Genomic DNA, 17,347 nt, shown 5'->3' on the forward strand with positions numbered 1-17,347 from the left:
ACCCTGCTTGTATCATTAAGACTTTCTACCCAACATCTCTGAAATTTTTCAAATTTTCCACAACTTGGTTCCAAAGCCTTCTAAACAATGCAGTCAAGATACAGTCATAACAATGTATCTACTGCTGGTACAAAGGAAAGTAAACATTATGTATTGCAAACATGTACCAAAAAAAAAAAAAGAAAGGAGCAAGAGATGGGGGGAAAGGAGATGAAAAGGAATTAAGATGTATTATATGTATGTACCAGTTCCCCAAGAGCAATGTAAGTATTATGTATTGCAAACATGTACTAATAAAAATTTTTAAATTAATACAAAAGAAAGTTATATGTAGACTTCAAAGATAGTATTTTGCATCACTGTTATCCATACTAGCCTCCAATTGTTAGGCTCCAGGGACCTTGCTGCCCCAGATGCTGGGAATAATGGCTACAAGTCATCCAGCCTAGTAAATTGAGTATATTTATAATTAACTTATCTCTTGCACCTGAAGTCCATTGGGAACTTAAATAATAAATTAAATAATAAATTAAAAAGAAATGGAAGCTTAGACAAGTTCAGTAATCACTTAACATCAGAAGATGTGTTGGGATTTGAATCCAAGAATATAGATTCTGAAACCCAGGCTCTTAACTACTTTGCCATTTGCCTCTTCTCATTCAATTTGCTGAATCTGCCAGAGAATCCTCCCTTCTAAATTTTATTATTTTGGTTTCATGATCTCATATTCATTCATTCTTGCACTTAACTTCTTTTCTCTATATTTTTGTGGGCCCTTCACTTCATTTGTTTCTTAAATTTATGTTTTCCAGGGTTCTACCTCAGCCAGCTAATTTCCTCCTTGGAAAAAAGAAAGAAAAAAGGAGAAATATATAGTTATTCCTACCTTCCTTAAGAGAATCAAATGTAATAGTCAAGGGATTTCACGAACGGTGATTTTTGGGGTAGGTCAGATTAGAACTTTTGTCACAATAAATCTCTGAAGTGGCATTGAAACTGCAAAAGCAATTTAATAATTTACCAGAAATTATTTGATATACACAGCACTTTTACTTTCAATTGCTGTAACATTTTTTAAAATTAAATTTTAAAGGGAATAAAATAGAGCGATAAAACAAATCACAACAGTGATAAGACAGTAGGAAATCTACCATAGTTACTCTACGCCATACTGTTGTCCTCTAAATAATTGCTCAGACTACTAGCATTAGGCTTGCAAAGTCAATCAATACAGTTCCTCCAAACCAGTTCTCTCTGTGTGTGTGTGTGTGTGTTTCTTATGGCCCCTGCCCGCGGGCCGGCTGGCTCACAGGCAGGGGTTTAGCTTCTTTCCTGGTTCTGCCCATTCCCTACTCTGGCTGACTCGCAGGCAGGCCCTTAGCTTCCTTCCTCTACTGTAACTTCTTGACTAAGCTCTTTTAACATGAATATTTGATTCAGTTAACACATTTTAAGTAACTCTACCATATAGTGAAAGCATTGTTAAGTTGAACAGAAAGCAGAATATCAATTCTCTTGTAAAAGTTCAGCTGTACCAGTTACAAATATCAAAAGATACCAATGAGCCATTGTACCCAAGCCAATTTGTTAAATAAAATGGGAAAAAATACAGCTGCATTAATTCAAATGGCCTTCTTACTCCACATCCTAAAATGTCCACAGAATTTTTACCAAAGCAAGGCATTATGCAGTACGTACAATTATACTGCTGTGTTAAAGAGCAGCTATTTTAATCTATACAAGACAAGGAAATCCAAACCCTTCTTAGCTACTAATAATTTTCAAATTGATCATAAAAGCTCGTAGAAGGCATGAAAGAATATTTTAAGCCACTTTAAACAACTGAGTATAAATTATTTTCACTTCCAAAAGCATTCATCACAGAATTTAAATTTGTTATTAATTTTCTAACACTCTATACTTTTCCCTTTGCCATCCAGTTTATGTCTCTTATACTTTATAAAATAATTTTTAAAAACCATAATGAAGCTGGTTGAAGTGAGCACACCCATAATTCTACCACTTGGGAGGATGAGGCAAGAGAATTGCAAGTCTGAGGCCAGCCTGAGGAAAGCTTTGCCTCAAAACAAATTCACAACAAAGAAATCAGGAAAGGCAATGAACCAGATAAGGCGTTTCAAATTTTTATTAACATTCTTAAGAAATTTAAAAATGAACGCCCACCCCAATCCAGGTATTCCACAAACTGGTGGAAACTCTTGAAAAGTATTTCTTTTTTCAAGAAGTTAGCCAAAAATCTAGATCTACATGTAGCAAGTGGTAAGGGAGGAAAGGAGAAGTTGGTGGTGCACAAATAGCAGCAAAAGGCATTGTTTATATTTTACAATCACATACCATCTTGAGCATTTTTAAGTATCTCCAAAGTAAAACAACTCAACTTGTTAACTGCAAAGAGTTTGTGTGTCTTGTGTTCCAGGAAATAAAGAAGGCACTGCTACGTAGCCTGTTTCCCTTCACCTAGCTGTTATGCTCTGCCAGTTTATTCCCTCACCAAACATTTACTAAATATGTCAGGAACCAGGGCTACATATGAATGTAATTCAGAACCAGGTCTCAAAGAATTTAAGCCTAAAAAGGAAAGATAAACGTATAAATACCTATACAGGTAGGTCCACAATCCATTACCCTAAGCCCTAAGGCCAGATAAGTTTTAGAACTTCAGAGCTTTCAGGTTTTAAAAGTATGTGCTACACCAGTTGTGGTGGTACATGCTTATAGTCCCAGCATTTCGAAGGCTGAGATATGAGGGTCACTACAAGTTCAAGACCAGCCTGGACTACATACAGAATTCAATGCCAGCTTAAACTATACGGTGAGACTGTCTCAAAAAAACAAAAATAAACAAATGTGTTCCTTATATATGGCAAAATATCCAAACAGGATTCTGGAGTAGCACCTCATACAATTAAGAATTAATATTCTACAGCAAAATGCAAGCATGTTAATAGTAGGCAGGGAGAAACAGACTGGATAACTTCAGATCACTCTGTGTCACACCATGATTCAGGTCGTATTAGGTTTTACCACTTAAACAATTCATGAAGCAGGGGGTGCTGTACTTTTCAGAGCATTCTGCATTTCTAAATTCTGAGTAACCTATCACAGACCTGTAATACATATGAGGATTATCTGGCACAAAAGCAGGAGGAAGGCTAAGTGTAAAAGACTCCCTTGGTTAGCCAACCACAAGCTAACAGCTACTGCGGACTTGTATGTATACTCTATTCAGTTTTTAGATCCTTCTATGTAAGTACATACTCCAGACCCACTGCTGGCAAACGTCAGTTTCCTTAGTAATTACCATGTACCATTTAAACACATAACCTAGCTTACAGAATTCTAGTATAATAATATCTAAAACACTTCTTATAAAAACTGGTCACTCTAAGGCTTCACTATCCTAAATGTAACATACACACTCTGTGTGACACGCCAGTTAAGACAATAAAGCCTCATTCAGCTCATGCTGCATTACTGGGTTTCTAATTTCACTTTACCAGACAGTTGAAGCCAGCTCTTCATACCTAGGTAAACGTGTTTAAACGGTAACTCAAAGACTGCTCTAGAGAAACTAACAGAATTGACAGATTCTGAAAACTTATGACAAGCTAAATGATAGAGAATAGAAATAGCAAGGCTTCTAAAATCATGACATATTTGAATTGGTGAGACTTAATGTTTCAGAATATTCATACGCCAACTGTTAGACAAAAATTAAAAACAGAAGTCAACATAAAAGCAAATATGGTACACTTACATGACCAAATACTGGAAAGCTATTAAGAAGAGAATGTGAGAGGTCAAGTACTGACCAGCAAAGAGGCCAGCACTGAGAACCCCTAACCAATCCTTTTTCAGACATCTACAGGATGATGAGCATGATGGTGAGAGCTTTTCTTTTGTCTATAGTCAGCTATATATACAGTAGAAGAACCAACCCCACAAAAGCTAAACTTGGGAAAAAGACTTTTAAACTGTATACTGCCTTAACTACTAAACAGACAGTAAGAAAAACTGCATTATTTTAGCAACTAAATAGCAAATAAGTTTCAGAAATCAATCTCCATTTTGAAATACATCAAATGACATTTGTATCTCAGACATTTTGAGGGAAAAAGCTTTTCCACAACCCATAGTGGGAAAATGCTATTGAGGGACACATACGGTATTTATTTGTTCCTACCTGCTGCACCCAAGGGAACTCTTCAGTGCCCGTTCCGTCAATGGGACACAAGCAGGAAGATGCTAGTGAAAATAATGATTAACAGGACTGCCTTAACTCCTAGGGTTTGAACACTGGTTTCTCCCACTGCATGTCTAAACCCACTCAAGGAAAGCCAACCAAAGTTAGCTGAAATTATTACCACATTTGAGAAGAAGAGGTCCCTGAACTCAAAGTGGAAAAAAATGTTAAAAATATTTTAAGGGAAAATGCATACTTAAGTCACAATCATTTTTAAGTAATCAAAACATTTTGGATGTGTTACCTTTACTTTTTTCATCCTAAACCATGGATGTCTTTAAATCTATTGCCTATCGTCTTTTAATTCTCCCCAATCATATTATGATTAAAAGGGAGTTACCTAAAATTTATTTACTTATTTATTTATTTTTGTCTTTTTCATTTTTATCGGTACCAGGGATCAAACTCACGACCGCCTGCTTGCAAGGCAGGTGCTTGTGCCGCTGAGCTAAATCCCCAGCCCCCTAAAATTTAAAATTCAAGTTGGTTTAATCATCTGAAGCATCCAGTTTGTGACCTACCAAGTTTCCTGGTGTTAGTTTTCTTCCTATGCATTCCATTCATTTGCTGTTTTATTAGTGCGACCTCCACCAGAGGGCAGACAAAAGGTGAGGATGTGAAACTCTCCAAGTGGGTAATTTATCGGCTTCCAGAGAAGCTTGGGCAGCATCGCGACCATAAGACTTTAAATAGCTCTAACGCTTTAGGAGTCTCTGGAAACTGTCTTGTCCAGCTGAAACAGCTTTAGCTAAAATATAGCAAAAGAACTGGCAAATTTAATTAATGAATTCAACCATTCATTCAACAAACACCTAAATACCAAACACGTGCCAGGCACACTCTAGGCTCCACAGATTCAGTCGCTAACAAAACAAGCCAGTTTTCATTGCTGTGATACTTTATTCCATATCTGTTTAGGAGATATACAGTAAGCACATAAATTACATGATTTTAGTACTTAAAGAGTATTGGGAAGGCTATTTTTAAACAACGTAAGTAAAGCTGAATAAACTAGGGAATGAGCCACTCCTTAAAAGGGAAAAAGCATTCCAAGCAGAAGAAACAGTAAATGCAAAGGTCCTGAGACAGGAACAAACTTAGCTGACTGGCTTAGCAGCAAAAAATGGTATGGCTAAAAATGAGTGAGCAAGGTAGTGAGAGACAGATGATATTAGGGAAGTGGATACTGGAAGTCAATCTGTGATCACGTAGGCCTCTCATAAACATATGGATTCTCATTTTCCTTAAGGCCAAGTTTCCCCAGATTTGGTTACTGAGAACTCCTTCAGTCCAGCTCCCATATCCTTTTGATATGCCCCTATCACTTAAAAAAAAATTGTTTCCTCACTTTGTGGCATGAAATGTTTAAGGCTAAGCTTGCACTTCCCTGCTCTAGCTCTAAAATCAGCGGTGCAGATGTGGGCATTAGTTGAGTTTACTGCTACAGTACTCTGGAGTCACAGCTCTTTTATCAGACAAGAGGTAGGAAATACACAGACGTATGCACATATTTTTAATTATGAGTTCACACTGACCCAACATATCACTAGTTCCAATCCAGCACAAGAGTCTGCCGCCTTCTTCCATTCCCTGTTTTCTTTTCTCCCACAGTGAAAATCTTATTCCAAGCAGGGATGGAGGTGTGCACCTGTGATCCCAGCAATTTGGGAAACTGAGGCAGGTGGCTCACAGTGAGTTCAAGGCCAGCTTGGGCACACAGTGAGTTCAAAAGCAGCCTTAACTACCTAGGGAGACTGATATAGGGGAATGAAACTTCCGACCTACTATGTCCAGTACAAGCTCGGGTTCTCTAAAATCGAAGAATGAATTTTAGGAACAATGGAGGTTAAGAGCAGAACATATTTATTAAGAGAAAGTAAGGTTCTGTCTGAAGAGAGACAGAAGGGGTCCCAAGCGGGATGCCAAGGACTCTCTCATTTTTAGGGACTCTTGTAGGAGTAAAACCATGGGTTCAAGGTGGGGGGAAGACCGGGAGCTCACAAGGCAGATGGGATGAGGTGGGACATAACTATAGTTAGCCAATAAGATCAATAGTTCAGGTAAAACTGATTACATTTGGGACAAATGGGGAAGTCATGCAGAAAGCAGGCATTCCTAAGGAGCAGTGACTCTTCCCTAAAGGGATGGGAACTATTTAGGGTATCAATCCTCAGGATATGGGTGCATTTGTATGGTCTTTTGTCTTGAGGCCTGGCCCAGAGCAGGAGGCTTCCAGGCAGCTGCCTGGTGTATGCACTGATTCCATTGAGGATCTATCCCTGTCTCCCAGCTTATAATATTTTTAACTAACTTAGTTGTCTGCAACAAGATCCTGCCTCAAAAATAAAACAAACAAAACAAACAAAAAAACCCAAAACCCTATCAAGTGTCAACTATTCATATGCTCAATTCTATAATGTACATGAAATAGTTTCAAAATTAGTATACTTGTGCCATACAAATAACACACTATCACAGAGTTCAAGGTTTTCAGCTCTTTTTTATCTTTAGATTATGGTCAGAGCCCTGTGTTCAAAATGTAACTGATTCTTTTTTCTTAATCCTTCTGGAACTTTAAGTTATTTGATGAAAGTTGGTTCATTAGTTGCTATTCATTTGTATTTAGTTTTAGAGTTTAAAAAAAAAGTAACAAAAAGAAAAAAAATTTGGAGCCCCCCCATCTTGTTAATTTTATTTTTGAACATAAGAGACAAACAAATTTCCATAACTCAAAACTATACAAAAAAGTACATCATGCCTTTTGTTATCTCGGCTTCCTGAGCTCCTGCTACACACCTTACAGTGATTTCATTTGCTTTTGGTTATCTCAGGTGTTTATTTGGTCAAAAAGCTAGGCTTTCTCAAGGTGTAACAGAGAAATAAGGCAGTCACTGAAGTGGAACACTGGATCCAAAAAAGTATTTTGTACTTTCAGGTGGGAGATACAACATAATGTTTATTAGTAAGCTAAACTGTCAAATGGAAGAGGCAAGGGAGAGAAGATAATTACAAGGCAAATTATCTATCAACATATTTTCTGGTTTGATCTGAGGGATATCAAAGGGTTCCCATACTCCAAAAAAGCTCTCGTCCTGTTCATAACCTTCCAGATTACAGTTATATCTATGCCTCTAGAGAACATTAAAATAGTTATTATTGTGGAATTATAAGTCAACATCACCTATTAATTTTAACAAAATATATTCTGCCCAAATGAGGTTTTACACTTTGAATAAGGCATTTAACCAGGCGAAGAGGTAAGAGGGTGGTGGCAGGTGTGAACACGGATAGAGTACCAATCACGCTGCAAAAAGAGCACACATCCCTAACATGCCTTGGACATTTGTGCATATGCTAATGAGTAACTGAGGTACACTCTTCTCACCCTGGCACTAAGTTACTGTGACACTCTTGTGGGAAGTACAGCGACAGATCTTGCCTTCAACCCCAAATGAGTTACTTAACAGCTACGTGGCCACTGGCAAATTACCTAGCATCTCAGGCACGGCTTCCTCACCTTTAGAAGAGGCTAGTCCTCCTCTGATATAGAGTGTAGCACTGGGGCTGGGGATTTAGCTCAGCAGCATAAGTGCCTGCCCTGAGTTCGATCCCTGGTACCAATAAAAAAGGAAAAAGACAAAAAACCCCCCAAAAACAAACAAGCAAAAAACCAGAGTGTAGCACTGCCCTAGGCCCGTGACAGATGTGTAATAATTCCTATAGTAAATCCAGATTAAATTAGTCAGAAAAATCTTTTTAAAATAAAACTAATAACACACCCACCGGCTTTTATAAAGTGTCTGAGAGAAGTGACACCATCTCGAGCAGTATTTGGAAGGTAGAAAAATAGCAATTTCAATTCTTAATTTTAATGTGTTAAAGTGTGCTGACAAATGTAAGCACCGATAAAACAATTCTACAGGTCAAAAAGGACCAACAACTCAGAATAGCTTCTTACATAACATCTATGGGTGTTACAGAGAAGAGCTCGAATGTATCACAAATCATACTAATCAGTTTTATAATCTTATGTGCACATAAAAGGATGCCGACAGTGTTCAACAAAATATTCTAAGTTATTTCATTTTCAAATACATCTACAACCCAAAATCCAACATGAAAAATTTTTAAATGCTCTTTAACCAAACACTGAAATAACCTACACAAACTTTCAGAGCCTAAAATCAGTGATAAACCAAAAGTTCTACGCTGCAAACTATTAAAATATGCAACACCAAACACTCAAAAGTTTAGTTTTAAACGTACATAATCTGACCACTAGAAATGCCTTCCCCACCTTATATAAGCAGTATGCACCGTCTCTTCTAGAAAGTCGCAATCTGAGTTTGCAACATTCTGATGGACTGACTGCTGGATAACTCACTTTAAATTTCCAGTGTTTTAAAAAAACTTCCCAGTGCGGTGCCAATAATTCACAGGCAAGGTTGTTTTGTCCGTGGTTAAGGAGAAAGACATATCCGCATCTTTTACAAGAAAGGGAAAGGGAAGGAGTGGAGATAAGGGAAGAGAAAGAGAGATGCAAAATAAAGCACTGTTTCCGTAAACAAATGAAAGCCTGGTTTTAAACTTCTGGAAATTTAATGTTTCCCGACCGAAGAGCAACAAATATCAAAGTGTAAGGCGATCATTTGTGTTCCGAAGTGGAAAACGAGGCAGACAAGACAGTCAAGCACTTTCTCATATACCAACCCGAGAAGTATTCAAAATCCATCCCTTTCTCCCCTATCTCCCTCACTGGACATGGCATCAGTTCCACAGCAAGTTAAGACCGAGACCACAGGACACATTTCGGCCCTCGGTGGGAACTTCAACGGGCTTCCCGGCGCTGCCACTCCACAGCCCTCCCGGGCAGCGCCAAGGCGCTGCCGTCCTCCAGCGAGCCGAGCTCGCGCTTCGAGACCCGGGCGCGGAGGCCTGCGGCGCGGAGGGAACCCGGCGCGCGGCGGTCCGGATGCCCGTGGGCGCCTCGCCTCCCGAGCGGCGCGCCCGCCCCGTCCCTCTCAGGTGGCAGCCGGAGTCCGGACGAGCCAGGGCCGCCGCGCCGCGCCTCACGCCCCCTGCGGGCTGCCGGGGGTGCCCTCGCGGGCGCCCCGACGAGCCCCGCCGCCGCTCGCGCGCCCGCACCTACCAGAGGGAGCTCAGGCCCACGTCGGCCGCGCGCCGCCCGGTCCGCTGGGCGCTCGGCTGCCCCTCGAGCGCGGAGCCGCTGTGCGGAGCGAGCAGAGCGGAGCGGAGCGCACCACGGAGGACACAGCAGCCGGCCACACCCAGCGCGCCCGCCCAACTGCAACTCGCGGCCGCGGGGCCGGGAGGGGACGTGGCGCGAGGCGCGAGGCGCGAGGCTCGGGGGGCGGGGCGCTACGGGAGCGCCCGGCCGGGAGCGCGCGGGCAAGGCGAGGGGTGGGAGGGGGCGCCGCGCGCGGGCTTCTGCTTCCTATTCTTTCCTCTCGTTTCCTGCTAGAAGGAGAAGATAAAACAGAAATTCCAGGGCAGTTTCATTTTCTTAGCGCGGCCCCGGACGCCCGTCTAAGTGGCGTGGCCAGTTTCCTTCCTGACAGGGCACAGGCGTCACTTTGCTGGTGGGCGGGATGGTGGGGATGAGCTAGAAGATCCCGAGATCCTGTTTAGGTTTAACGTTCTGGGCCTCTAAATGTAGGAGAGGAAACTGAAGCCAATGGTCAGACGAATTGCCCTGCAGTCCCAACTCTGCCATCACTTGCAGTGTGACCACGTTCCTGCTTGGAGGCCTAAGTTTTGTCGCTGGCCAAAGAAGGATACTGATATCGGCCACTCGCAAGGGTTGGAAACACTAAATGCAGTGATGTTTGCACAGAGCCTGCCTCTAAATGATCAATTCTTGGAAGTTACTGTTGTCACTGATGAAACCGGAAGGCCTTCCAGATAACCCTGCCAAGTATTGCTCTTCTGTGCCTAAGCTTAACACCACATGCATCTTAATAGACTGTCACATTTTTCTGCGTGTTTTATGTTGAAAATGGCATAAAATAAATGCATCCATCCAATTTGCTTCCTCTGAAGTCAGAACCGCCTGGGAGCATTTTTCTCTCCCCACCCCCATCTTTCTTTTGAGTTAATTCCAGTTTGACAGGCTGTTGCTATAGCATTCCTCCTCTGACGTCAAACAATTTAAAGAAACAGCCCTAGGTAACAAAAACTGCAGAGGAGTTCTTTGTGGATTTTCTGTGCTGGGGAAAAGTTTGAACAATATCATAAGAGAACTTAAACACCCCCGGCAGCCTTCCATTCCCTGTCCTTTTAGCTGCGTCCCACAATCATCTGGAATAAATCTATTACTACCTTAAATGAGATGACGCCAAGATAAGCACACCCTGATTGCGGCTGTGGAGAAAATGTAACCATTTTGAATAAAAGCCAAATCATGGCAAAAATGGAAGCAGTCGTGGTACTAGGATGACGAAATTATGAACAGTTTTTTCTTGAACTTTCCCTTTCCCTAATGTTGAGTGCTTTTTCTCCTTAAAAAGGACAAATGCCAAATCTTCTACTTATCAAAGTGCCAGAGATCTGCACAGTTTTCATCAGCAACTGTTTATATCCTGTGGTGATCAAGTCCTGATTCTTATTACGGTTTTTAAGAGGAAGTAAAGGGATATTTTTAGGTAAGCACCGTCTGTTACGTTCAAGACTCTCTGCTTTGTTATACTGTTCTACATCTCAAAATAATCAACATAAATTTCATCCCCATTTTACAGATTGTGACCTAAAGCTCAGTAAGATTAAGAAATTTACCTGGCGTCATGCAGGAAGTGACAGAGATTTTAGGTGGCCATCTCCAAAGCCTATTTTTCTGTCTTTTGATTTTTTTTTTTCTCTCTTGTTCTTTGTACAACACTATGACAAGTGGTTCATTTAATGTTATGTGTTGAAAAAAGTTGATGGTCCTGTATAGGAAAACTCAGAGGGAAATGCTGAGGTTCTCTATTCAGGGAGATTAATAGCTCTGAAACAAATAAAAACAAAGCAAAAAAAAAATCAAGCAAGAATTTTACTGATATTTGAAGTTGTGTGGCTAAATGGCGATTTGGGCCATTTTGAAAAATTTGATGTGGCCAGAAGAATTACTAGAATAAAGTCCAAGTACAAAAGAGAAATTTTAATTATCCAAAGTGACGCATTTCTCCAAGTATTATAATTCAATTTTGCTACATGTGCTAAGTTTTTGTTTTTTTAAGAACACTTACTTGTTAAAGACAATCCTAAACTGCAAGTCTCACAGTGGAGCTGATGAAAAGTATTTCAATGCCAGGAACAATTCCCTAAGAGCACAGAAATGTCTCTAAGTGATTTAGCAACTGTCATTTTCCCAGTGATAATGAAATCAGCATATAAAGAGAGAAACACTATTAACAGTTTGACAACTGCTGATTGTGTAGACAATTGCAGTGAGAATTCTGCTCCTAAAGATTAAGTCCAGTGGTCTTCTGGTTTGGGGGCCAGATTCAGATTTTTAACTCACTAGGCCATGTGCTCATATCATACTCTGTTACCTTGGGGCATAAGCCAGGGTCTAGTAGAGCCATCCCATACTTTTCTAACATGGCCAACATTTGTATTTAAATTTGTATTTTAGCATTATAAAAGACAGCAGTACCTATCCTTGAGGGATACCGGAAGAAACTTGTGTTAATGTGCTTGCTATGATGAATGACAAGAAGTGCAGGCTTGTGCAAAAGTGGAAAATGAAATTAGCACCCACCTTTATGCTTCAGCTGTTTTTGCTTATGTTTACCCAAGCATCATAGAGGGTCCAATAACCCACAGCACTACAGAATTTTGTTTAAAGTTTCCTTTTGATTTTTTATGATAGAAGTAGCCCAATTCAGTACAATGGCACATGGAAAACCAGATTGGAAAGTTTTGGAGGAGTTCAAAATGAATCATCACATTATCATGCATGGATGATAAAGATCATCCATTATGGTAAACTGCATGCTTTCATAACAGAAGAGTGATGTACATGGATGGTGATCATGACAACGGTGAGATGACAATGACTTTGACATTGGCCACGTGAGCCAAAGTGAAATGGAGTATGAATAGACTAATACAGACACAGGGGATGCAAAACTTCTTGATCCTTATGAGGAAGAAAGCAGCACTGTGAGTACATATTTGACTAGTTGAGATGTTGCTAAATGGCTACACAACCAAATGGAATGATCTGAGGTTAGAACTAGGTCTGAAAATACAGTGAGGGTCTTGTAGGGGTGAGAAGTATTGGACAGAAGGCCAGCACTGCCATTCAATGTCGGAAATGGTAGCAGAGGAAATGCTATAAGATGCTGTGAAACACACAAAGTTCAACTGCAAGGAAACATTCTGTATGCACCAAAAGCCTTATTCAAAAGTGTATTTATTATGACAGTTCATTGGCCGAACTGAGAGCTTTCATAGGTCTGCTGTATTTAGCACAGATTTCTCGTGGTGATTGTAGGAATGTAAAAGACTTGTGAAAAAGCAATGGGTCAAAATATGACATAAAAATGAATGCCTTTGTAGATGTGAAGACTTACCATGCCTTTAATTTAGACATTTATCATGAAACTCAGTCATTAAATCCTTATTCGTATGGTAATAAGCCAATGATGTTGTGAACAGATTTGTAATTTCTGAAAGGGTTTTGGCCCAGACAGGACACTGTAGCCAGGAAAGCCTCAACCAGAAGCAGGAAGCCCCTATCTCCCCCGCCCCTAGGAATTTACCTGTGACGTCATCTTCCCCGCCCCTGGGAATTTACCTATGGCGCAAAACCTAGGACCAATAGTGTGCATCCCTAATGCCCGCCTTAGGTTCCACCCCAAACTGAGGCTACTTACATACCCCCACGCCACGTGTCCCCCAGAGAGATTGCCATATGCCAGCCATGGTGGTTGTCGGTCATCTCTCTCCGTGTTCTCAGAATAAAGGCCGCTTTTTGTTTTATACTTCTCATCTTTTGGAAATATTTTTCATCTTTTGGAAATAATCCTATCAGTTCCATCTCCCAGACTAATCAGAATGTGACACTGGACAATTGATTACCAGTTTCCAACTGACCTTACATTTGCTAACACAGCACAAGTTGATCAATGCAGGAACTGAACCCAGGAACAAAGCAGAAATTCCTAATGAAATGTTGCAATTTCCAAATGGAGAATTGTATGTTACAATGTTTGGATTTCAGAAAGATATGACATTGGCCTCCTGTATGGTACAGAAAAGCAAACTGATACTGCTGACGTCAACATTTAACCATGATGGAAATATTGATAAGGAAATCTCAGCCAAACAGAAGCCTGAGATAAAAACTTCCAACAACAAAACCAAACACGGAGTAGATGTTGTTGATAAATTGTGCAGCAACTATGATGTCACTTCAAACACAAAGCATTGGCCAATGATTGTGTTTTACTTGGTCCTAAACATGTGTGGCATAAATAGTTGGAGGTGTTTACAAAATAACAAGTGCCAAATACCAAGGAGAAATTTTCTTAGAGAACTGGGACTGGACCTCATTTACAGCAGAGGAAACCAAATGTTTCTCCCCAGGGAGCTATGCAAAAAATTGTGGAACACACAGGTGAACTGATAGGTGCATAGGCAAGTATAACATCACAAAGAGCCACTACGACAACAGGAAAACAAGGAAGACATTGAATATGTCCTATGAGGAAGTACAAATCAAAACATACGTACTCTCAATGCAAGCAATACTTGTGTATGGAACATGCAGTAGTTTTGTGTGAAGACTGCCTTGGGTGTGAAGGTTGAAGCAAAGCTTATTTCTGTGGTAGAGTTCTATTGGTATCTTCATTGTAGTTTAGATAGAAATTTATTTCTGACGTATCTTTTTTAGGTTTTGTGAGGAAGTACAAATGAAAATGTTGGTAACTATTCTAAATGCACAATATACACGAATAATTTAATAATTTATTTTACCTATATTTTATGTTCCTGTTAACTACACACTGTGCAATATAATAAGAACCTCCTGACAAGATAGTGTGACCACTGAGATGTCAACTATGTCCTACAAGAAGACCAGGAAAGCAAGACATGTGCTGTCAGTGTAAGCAAGGCATGTGTAGGGAATGTGCTGTTGTCATGTGTGCAGACAGTGTTAGGTGTGATAATTGAAGGAAAGATTTGTTTTTTATAGATTGTATTGGTATTCCCATGTAGTTCATATGGGAATTTATTTCTGATGTTCTGTTTTAGACTTTGTACACCAAAAACCAGTCGATGTTAAAAATTTTGATGCTTTTCTATAAAAACTCAATAAATATTGAAAACAATCATTTATTTTTGCGATTTTTCTGTTAATAACTCATTATTTAACTCATAATAAAACTCATTAAAATAATTAATAATTCACCAATAGAAATATTCTAAAGAATTTGGTGCCTTGGTGACAAAATCAGTCTTCTTTTTCTAGCTTAAAGGAGACTGATGAGGTCCCAGCTAGAGAACCTTTGAAGTGGGGAATGGAGTGGAGCCACTCAAGTATGTATTTGTCACTCTATTTCCTGTACTTCAGGTTTCTAGACTCTGTTCCTGGGATGAACTTGGCAAAGTAGAAAGAATACTAACCTCTGTCTCAGAAAATCTGATTGAGAGCTTTGGCTGTGATATTAAGTAACTGTAGCGTTGAGCACATCACAAACAGCCTGCTTTCCGGGTTTTTTCTCATTATATAAATTGAGGATGTTGAATTCTAGCACAACTGGCAAATAGCTCTGATACTGCTGCTTAATATTATGCACAAGGCCAACAGAGGACACTAATCACTTATGCACTCTTTCCCTCTAAGCCTCATCTCACCCCAAGAATTCTAAGTGTCACATTTTAGGGAGCTACTTTGATCTTTTTGTTCTGTTAGTGCATAAAAATATCCTGTCAATTCTCTATTGCTCTGCAAAAGCCAAAATTTAGTAGATTAGAACAACAGTAATAGAATGTGTGTGTGTGTGTGTGTGTGTGTGTGTGTCTGTGTGTGTGTGTGTGTGTTTCTGGGGATCAAACACAGGGCCTTATGCATGCTACACATAACAGCCATCATTTATTTTGCTCCATGAATATCCCTGTTCAGGGCTTGGCAGCTCGGCAGACACACTCCTCTCTGTTCGTACAGCATCAGTGACAGCGACTATATTCAAGGGGGCTCTCTCACATGGCTGGCAAGCTGGTGCTGCCTGTCGGCTGGAAGATCAGCCAGGTGCTTAGGCAGGGACTCAGTTCCTCTTTCCACTAGTCTTTCCCTGGGCCACTCTGAATTTCTCACACTGCAGAGGCTGAGTTCTGAGAGCAAATGTTCCATGACAACAAAGAAGTAGATAGCATCTTACCATTTAACCTCAGCGATCACACAGTGTCATTCCCACAGGACTCTCTGGGTCTAAGTATCCAGTAACAGAGACATAGCCTCTTCTGGTCGGGGGAGGAAGTACTGAGGACCACGCTTGTGCCTCAGCATGCTCAGCAAGTGCTCTACTGCCAAGCTATATCCCCAGCAAGACACAGTCTCTTAGCGGAGAGCAGCAAGGTCCTGGAAAATCATGAGGCTGACACATATTATTTCAACCATTTTCAGCAATAAGAGCAGCCAAGCACACTCACCAATTCTAAATTAATCTATGAGAATCTAACAACCAAAAATTATTTCTTTCCTTTTTCTCCTCCCACATAGCATCAATTTTATTTATGCTAATATGCTATCAGTTACATATTTAAAACAATAGAAAATATCTTGCTTTCCTTACTAATTTTTGAATGTTTTAAATTTACATTTTAAAATTACCCCATAGAGTATGCACAGACTTTTTTTTGTTATGCACAGCTCTATGATTTTAAACATATACACAGATTCACTTAAGTATCAGTACAATCAGAATAAGAATGCTATCCAGCCAAAAGACAAAAAAACAAAATAAAAAACTCTTCATACTGTTCCTTCTTCCCATTCCCCTAATCACTGATCTGTCTTCTGTTTTATCTCTTTGAAAATATTATATGAATGTAATCATATGGTATGTAAAGCCTTACATAATCTGGCTCCTACTGTCCTTCCAGGTCACTTTGTATTACTTTCCTGTTTTCCACCTCACTTGGTCTTTTTGTCCTTCTGAGAGCAGGTTCTTTACTTTTCTATCTTTGACGCTGCCGTTCCCCAAATTGGATTCTCTGTCCTGCACCTCAGCTGTGCAACTCATAAACGGCAAGTATTCAGCTGGGCAATGAGTCTCCTTTGGTAGGAGAGATCAACAAGTTTCTAGGTAATTCTAGTTGCTTCTCCCACCCCAGAGAAGAGAAGGGATCCAAGTAGGTAGCTGCTTTACGTTTGTGAGCATTGCATTCTGCTGGAAGGACTTCTCCTTCTTCAAACCCACCCCCACTTTAATCAGCAACCGAACAGTAGAAGGTAAAGAGAGAATACATACAGTATTAAGGTATTAATTTATGCCTGTCTTAGTCATTCTCTAACAGCTTTGAAAATTCTTAAGAATTAAATTTAATGATATTATAATTTTAAAAATGATTTTCCACTAAAGCATGAAGAACTCTGATAGCTGTCAGCAATATGTCACTTATCTTCAGCAATGAAAGCTGAGAACGAATAATATAATAACATTAATGGTTTCCTGATGAAATCAATGGGTTCAGTCTGCTACCAAGCCATTTAGCATGGACTTCAGGATGTGCTTAAGAGGTAAGAAAAGATGAAAAGGAGCTCTGTGCATCAACATTTACTCTCAACATTTTTATTCATTGGCAGAAATCTCATTCTCAGTATCAGACACAGCAAACTAATAAATCTACCCTTTAGAACAAAACTTTAAAGAAACGGTTTATTTTTATTTTATTTATTTACTTATTGATGGTTTGTTTGTTTTGTGACAGTGTCTTGCTCTGTAGTTCACACTGGCCTTCAATTCTATGTCATCCAGGTTGACCTCAAACTCCCAAGCGATCCTCCTGCCTCGGGTTTCCGCGTGCAGGGATTACATGTGTGAGCCACTATATCCAACCTGAAGAAATGATTCT

At 39.9% G+C, this 17,347-nt stretch overlaps 1 protein-coding gene across 2 annotated transcripts in view; it reads right to left on the minus strand.

The window, feature by feature from the left end:
- Gnb4 (G protein subunit beta 4) overlaps positions 1-9,742 on the minus strand; it is a 48,834-nt gene extending 39,092 nt beyond the window's left edge. The window contains exon 1 of one of the 2 annotated variants that reach the window (XM_063227218.1): positions 9,414-9,742. The gene's annotated coding sequence lies outside the window, so the exon portion shown is untranslated. Of the gene's footprint in view, positions 1-8,974; positions 9,214-9,413 lie in introns of those variants that run through there. The other variant, XM_003467545.5, reaches the window with a different exon arrangement.
- Between the last annotated feature and the right edge of the window lie 7,605 nt (positions 9,743-17,347).

This window comes from Cavia porcellus, unplaced genomic scaffold, assembly GCF_034190915.1.
Source record: "Cavia porcellus strain 051 isolate PalLab524CR breed Dunkin Hartley unplaced genomic scaffold, mCavPor4.1 scaffold_17, whole genome shotgun sequence".
Taxonomy (NCBI): Eukaryota; Metazoa; Chordata; class Mammalia; order Rodentia; family Caviidae; genus Cavia; species Cavia porcellus.